Genomic DNA, 5,620 nt, shown 5'->3' on the forward strand with positions numbered 1-5,620 from the left:
GAACTCCGATGGAGATGTTATTGATAGCAGAATTGGACACTTGCTTGATGAAGCTGTTACTTCTACATACGTTGATGTAAATTCCACAACTAAAAGAACATCTGAGAATGACCCACAAGAAAATCAAAGTGTTTTGGAAGAACAGAGTTCAGTGGTTACGCTAACTAATTTGACTGGACAATGGACCTCTGAAACAGATGTTCCAGAAATACCAAAATTTGAGTCTGTTTTACAGTCAAATGTTCACCCATAAAAGCCAACCAATATTTTATTTTGAGAATTTCTTCCCTTGTGATCTAATAGAACAAATTGTTGATCTAGCGCTAGGGCATTGCTAGGTGTTTTTATTTTAATAGGACTGCACCCTTTAGCAGACAAAGATCTATATTGGTCAAGCGATCCTTTTTATAATAAACCTGTTATCTCCAACGCTTTTACAATAACCAGGTTCAAAAAATTTATGGAAAATATCTATCTAAATGCCAATTCAGCAGCTGCAGAGAGAGGTTCACCTAAGTTTGACATACTGTATAAGACAAGATACCATTTATAGATAGACTAAACGAAATTTTCAAAGAACAAGCCAATTCTGGAAGTCGATTTTCTATTGATGAATGTATGGTGAAATTTAAAGGACGTAGTTCTATCAAATAGTATATGCCCAAGAAGACAATTAAGCATGGTTATAAAATTTGAACAAAGTGTGATGCTATTACTGGGTACCAGTTTATTATCTACACTGGAAAAACTAAAGGCATTGAAAATGATGGCTTGGGATACAAGGTTATAACTGTATTATGCCAAGATATACCACACAAACCTTTGGCTGTTTTTGATGACTATTTTACAAGCTGCAATAAAGTGGTTGGGTACCAAAGAATTCATGGTTAGTACAACTGCCAATCAACCACATAAAGTAACCATGATAAAACGTACACAAAGAGATGGCACAAAGAAAGATATAATATGCTCAAAAGTTATTGCAGATTATACACTAAACATGGGAGGTGTTGATCACTTTGACCACTTTAGGGTATCATATCCCATTAAGTAGGAATTCTAGAAAATTGTGGATGAGATTGTTCTTCTCTTTTAGATGCAAGTGTGATTAATGCATATACACTCGCGATCATAAAATCCGGGTCACCTTGAAAATCACCGATATTTCATTTTTAACGAGCTTTATCGTAAATAATAATAACACAAATACAAACTAATGCATGTTTCTGAGAATTGTTGCGGTTTCCTTTGTAACAAAGAATTCCAATAGTGCCAATTTCGCGGTAAAGTGCACACTTCCCAAAATGGACGCTACCTGTAACTCCGCTTGTTTTAAATGTCTCGTTTGTGCTTCGACTTTCTGTTCAAATGCAACGGACAAACGCTTATTATTGCCACCATTAATAGTGTTTATTAGTGCCATTATTAGTGTTTATTTTTTGACAAAAATGCCTTTGACTGTTGAAATGGCACAAATTGTTGCACTTGTGGAAGACGGTCACACTCAACGGCAAGTCGCAAGAACTGTTGGCGTAAGCCTTTCTACGGTTCAACGAGTGCTTCAACGCTTTCAGGAGGCAAGTTTGCTAACCAGGCGACCTGGCTCTAGACGAAGAACAACGACCACGGCACTAGATGACCGTTTCCTTGTTTTCAGTCTTTACGAAACCGGACCTCAACAGCGGTTATGCATCAAAATCGTCTAGAGGAAGTACGAAATCGCAATTAAAATGTTGCAACAGTCAGAAGAAGACTCCGTTCTTCTTGACTATCTTCTTGGGTAATGGCTAGAAGACCGCCACTTCGCCGGGTGCCTCGAGTTGCACGACCAGCTTTTGCTCGACAATACGCGCGTTGGGGAATTAACGATTGTAGCAAAGTGTTATTCTCAGATGAATCCCGTTTCTGCCTAACTGGATCCGATAGACGTGTAAGAGTTTGGAGGAGAACCGGTGAACGATTTTCACAAGCTTGCATTGCTCCTAGAATGCCGTTTGGTGGAGGCTCGGTCATGGCTTGGGGAGGTATATCTTCCGACTTCCACACAGAATTACCCTTCATCGAAAATGGGTCCCTAACTGCACGAAGGTACATTACGGAGATTCCGGAAGAACATGTTATGCCCAACATGGCAGGGCTTGGAGAAAACGCCGTTTTTATGCAGGACAACGTGCGATCGCACGTTGCCAGGATCAGTATGTAATGCTTGGACGAAGTAGGAATTACGAGGGTAGCCTGGCCAGCTAGGTCTCCGGACCTGAATCCCATCGAACATATCTGGGACCATTTGAAAAAACGTATTCAAACCCATACACCTCCTCCTAACAACGCACAGGAGCTTAAGGATCTGTTAGTGAGTGAGTGGAATAACATACCACAACATGTAATCCGGAGAAAAATTGAGAGTATGCCCCGTCGTATGCAAGAGGTTATTAGAGCAAGGGGAGGCAATACACGATATTGGTCATTGAAATTTCACTGATTTTTTACCACGTTCTGTATTTTCCATATTTTTTCGTATGTCTGTTTTATCAATAATTTGATTTGATATTCAATAAAAACAATAAAAAACCATTTTTTTTCTTTCAAAACAAACATTGATGACAAATAAAAAATACATTAGCCAAAAAAAGGTTATTACTGCACCAGAGGCAAAAATATTGAAGAAACTTGAAATTTTCAAGATGACCCGGATTTTATGATCGCGAGTGTATTATGTATACAAGAATTCATGATCACAAAAAAATACTTCCCACGAGGATTTTAAGCTTCGGGTTGGAAGTGTTCTCATAGGTGACTTTACAGTAAAGGCATCTCCACCTGTGATATTTAAAAATAAAAAAAAGGGAAACTTTGGTGTTTGAGACGAAATTCGGCTGAGAAATGTAGGACCATATTTACCAGATGTTCACAAAAAAATGCAAGATGCAGATTTTGTATAAGAAGAAAAACGAACTAACATTACATATATGTAGTTATTGTCAGTAGCTTTATGCCAAAAAAAAATGTTTTAAATCATTTCACACTGCTGTAGTTGAGACCTAAATTAATTTTGTCACCCATATATGCACTTTTGTATTTTTTTGTTAAATAATTTTACAAACTGTACAAGGGTAATTAATTTCCCACCTAAAAACAAGTTTTAAGGAACAACGAGAAAATAGTTCCCACCACTTTTTTTCATAACTTTTTCAAATTATTTTTCATTTCAACAAAATATGTTTTATTTGCCTCCTTTAGATACCAAAAGTATATAAACAAACGAATTAATTCTCCTTATATCCCATGTCTTATTAAGGGTTAAAATCAATGTGTACGTCGATCATGATTTTTTCTGCAAAAATGGGATGTACTTTTGTGTACCTCGTTTTCACTTAAAAACAATTTAACTTATATATCTAAACCCATTTAAATTCAATAAACATCGAATCATTTATCGCAATATACTACATATATACAATTCTTAAGTACAAATAAAAAATCAGCATTGAAACTATTCGATAGAGTTATTGATAGCAGAATTGGACACTTGCTTGATGAAGCTGTTACTTCTACATACGTTGATGTAAATTCCACAACTAAAAGAACATCTGAGAATGACCCACAAGAAAATCAAAGTGTTTTGGAAGAACAGAGTTCAGTGGTTACGCTAACTAATTTGACTGGACAATGGACCTCTGAAACAGATGTTCCAGAAATACCAAAATTTGAGTCTGTTTTACAGTCAAATGTTCACCCATAAAAGCCAACCAATATTTTATTTTGAGAATTTCTTCCCTTGTGATCTAATAGAACAAATTGTTGATCTAGCGCTAGGGCATTGCTAGGTGTTTTTATTTTAATAGGACTGCACCCTTTAGCAGACAAAGATCTATATTGGTCAAGCGATCCTTTTTATAATAAACCTGTTATCTCCAACGCTTTTACAATAACCAGGTTCAAAAAATTTATGGAAAATATCTATCTAAATGCCAATTCAGCAGCTGCAGAGAGAGGTTCACCTAAGTTTGACATACTGTATAAGACAAGATACCATTTATAGATAGACTAAACGAAATTTTCAAAGAACAAGCCAATTCTGGAAGTCGATTTTCTATTGATGAATGTATGGTGAAATTTAAAGGACGTAGTTCTATCAAATAGTATATGCCCAAGAAGACAATTAAGCATGGTTATAAAATTTGAACAAAGTGTGATGCTATTACTGGGTACCAGTTTATTATCTACACTGGAAAAACTAAAGGCATTGAAAATGATGGCTTGGGATACAAGGTTATAACTGTATTATGCCAAGATATACCACACAAACCTTTGGCTGTTTTTGATGACTATTTTACAAGCTGCAATAAAGTGGTTGGGTACCAAAGAATTCATGGTTAGTACAACTGCCAATCAACCACATAAAGTAACCATGATAAAACGTACACAAAGAGATGGCACAAAGAAAGATATAATATGCTCAAAAGTTATTGCAGATTATACACTAAACATGGGAGGTGTTGATCACTTTGACCACTTTAGGGTATCATATCCCATTAAGTAGGAATTCTAGAAAATTGTGGATGAGATTGTTCTTCTCTTTTAGATGCAAGTGTGATTAATGCATATACACTCGCGATCATAAAATCCGGGTCACCTTGAAAATCACCGATATTTCATTTTTAACGAGCTTTATCGTAAATAATAATAACACAAATACAAACTAATGCATGTTTCTGAGAATTGTTGCGGTTTCCTTTGTAACAAAGAATTCCAATAGTGCCAATTTCGCGGTAAAGTGCACACTTCCCAAAATGGACGCTACCTGTAACTCCGCTTGTTTTAAATGTCTCGTTTGTGCTTCGACTTTCTGTTCAAATGCAACGGACAAACGCTTATTATTGCCACCATTAATAGTGTTTATTAGTGCCATTATTAGTGTTTATTTTTTGACAAAAATGCCTTTGACTGTTGAAATGGCACAAATTGTTGCACTTGTGGAAGACGGTCACACTCAACGGCAAGTCGCAAGAACTGTTGGCGTAAGCCTTTCTACGGTTCAACGAGTGCTTCAACGCTTTCAGGAGGCAAGTTTGCTAACCAGGCGACCTGGCTCTAGACGAAGAACAACGACCACGGCACTAGATGACCGTTTCCTTGTTTTCAGTCTTTACGAAACCGGACCTCAACAGCGGTTATGCATCAAAATCGTCTAGAGGAAGTACGAAATCGCAATTAAAATGTTGCAACAGTCAGAAGAAGACTCCGTTCTTCTTGACTATCTTCTTGGGTAATGGCTAGAAGACCGCCACTTCGCCGGGTGCCTCGAGTTGCACGACCAGCTTTTGCTCGACAATACGCGCGTTGGGGAATTAACGATTGTAGCAAAGTGTTATTCTCAGATGAATCCCGTTTCTGCCTAACTGGATCCGATAGACGTGTAAGAGTTTGGAGGAGAACCGGTGAACGATTTTCACAAGCTTGCATTGCTCCTAGAATGCCGTTTGGTGGAGGCTCGGTCATGGCTTGGGGAGGTATATCTTCCGACTTCCACACAGAATTACCCTTCATCGAAAATGGGTCCCTAACTGCACGAAGGTACATTACGGAGATTCCGGAAGAACATGTTATGCCCAACATG

This window comes from Diabrotica undecimpunctata, chromosome 8 (genome assembly GCF_040954645.1).
Source record: "Diabrotica undecimpunctata isolate CICGRU chromosome 8, icDiaUnde3, whole genome shotgun sequence".
Lineage (NCBI taxonomy): Eukaryota > Metazoa > Arthropoda > Insecta > Coleoptera > Chrysomelidae > Diabrotica > Diabrotica undecimpunctata.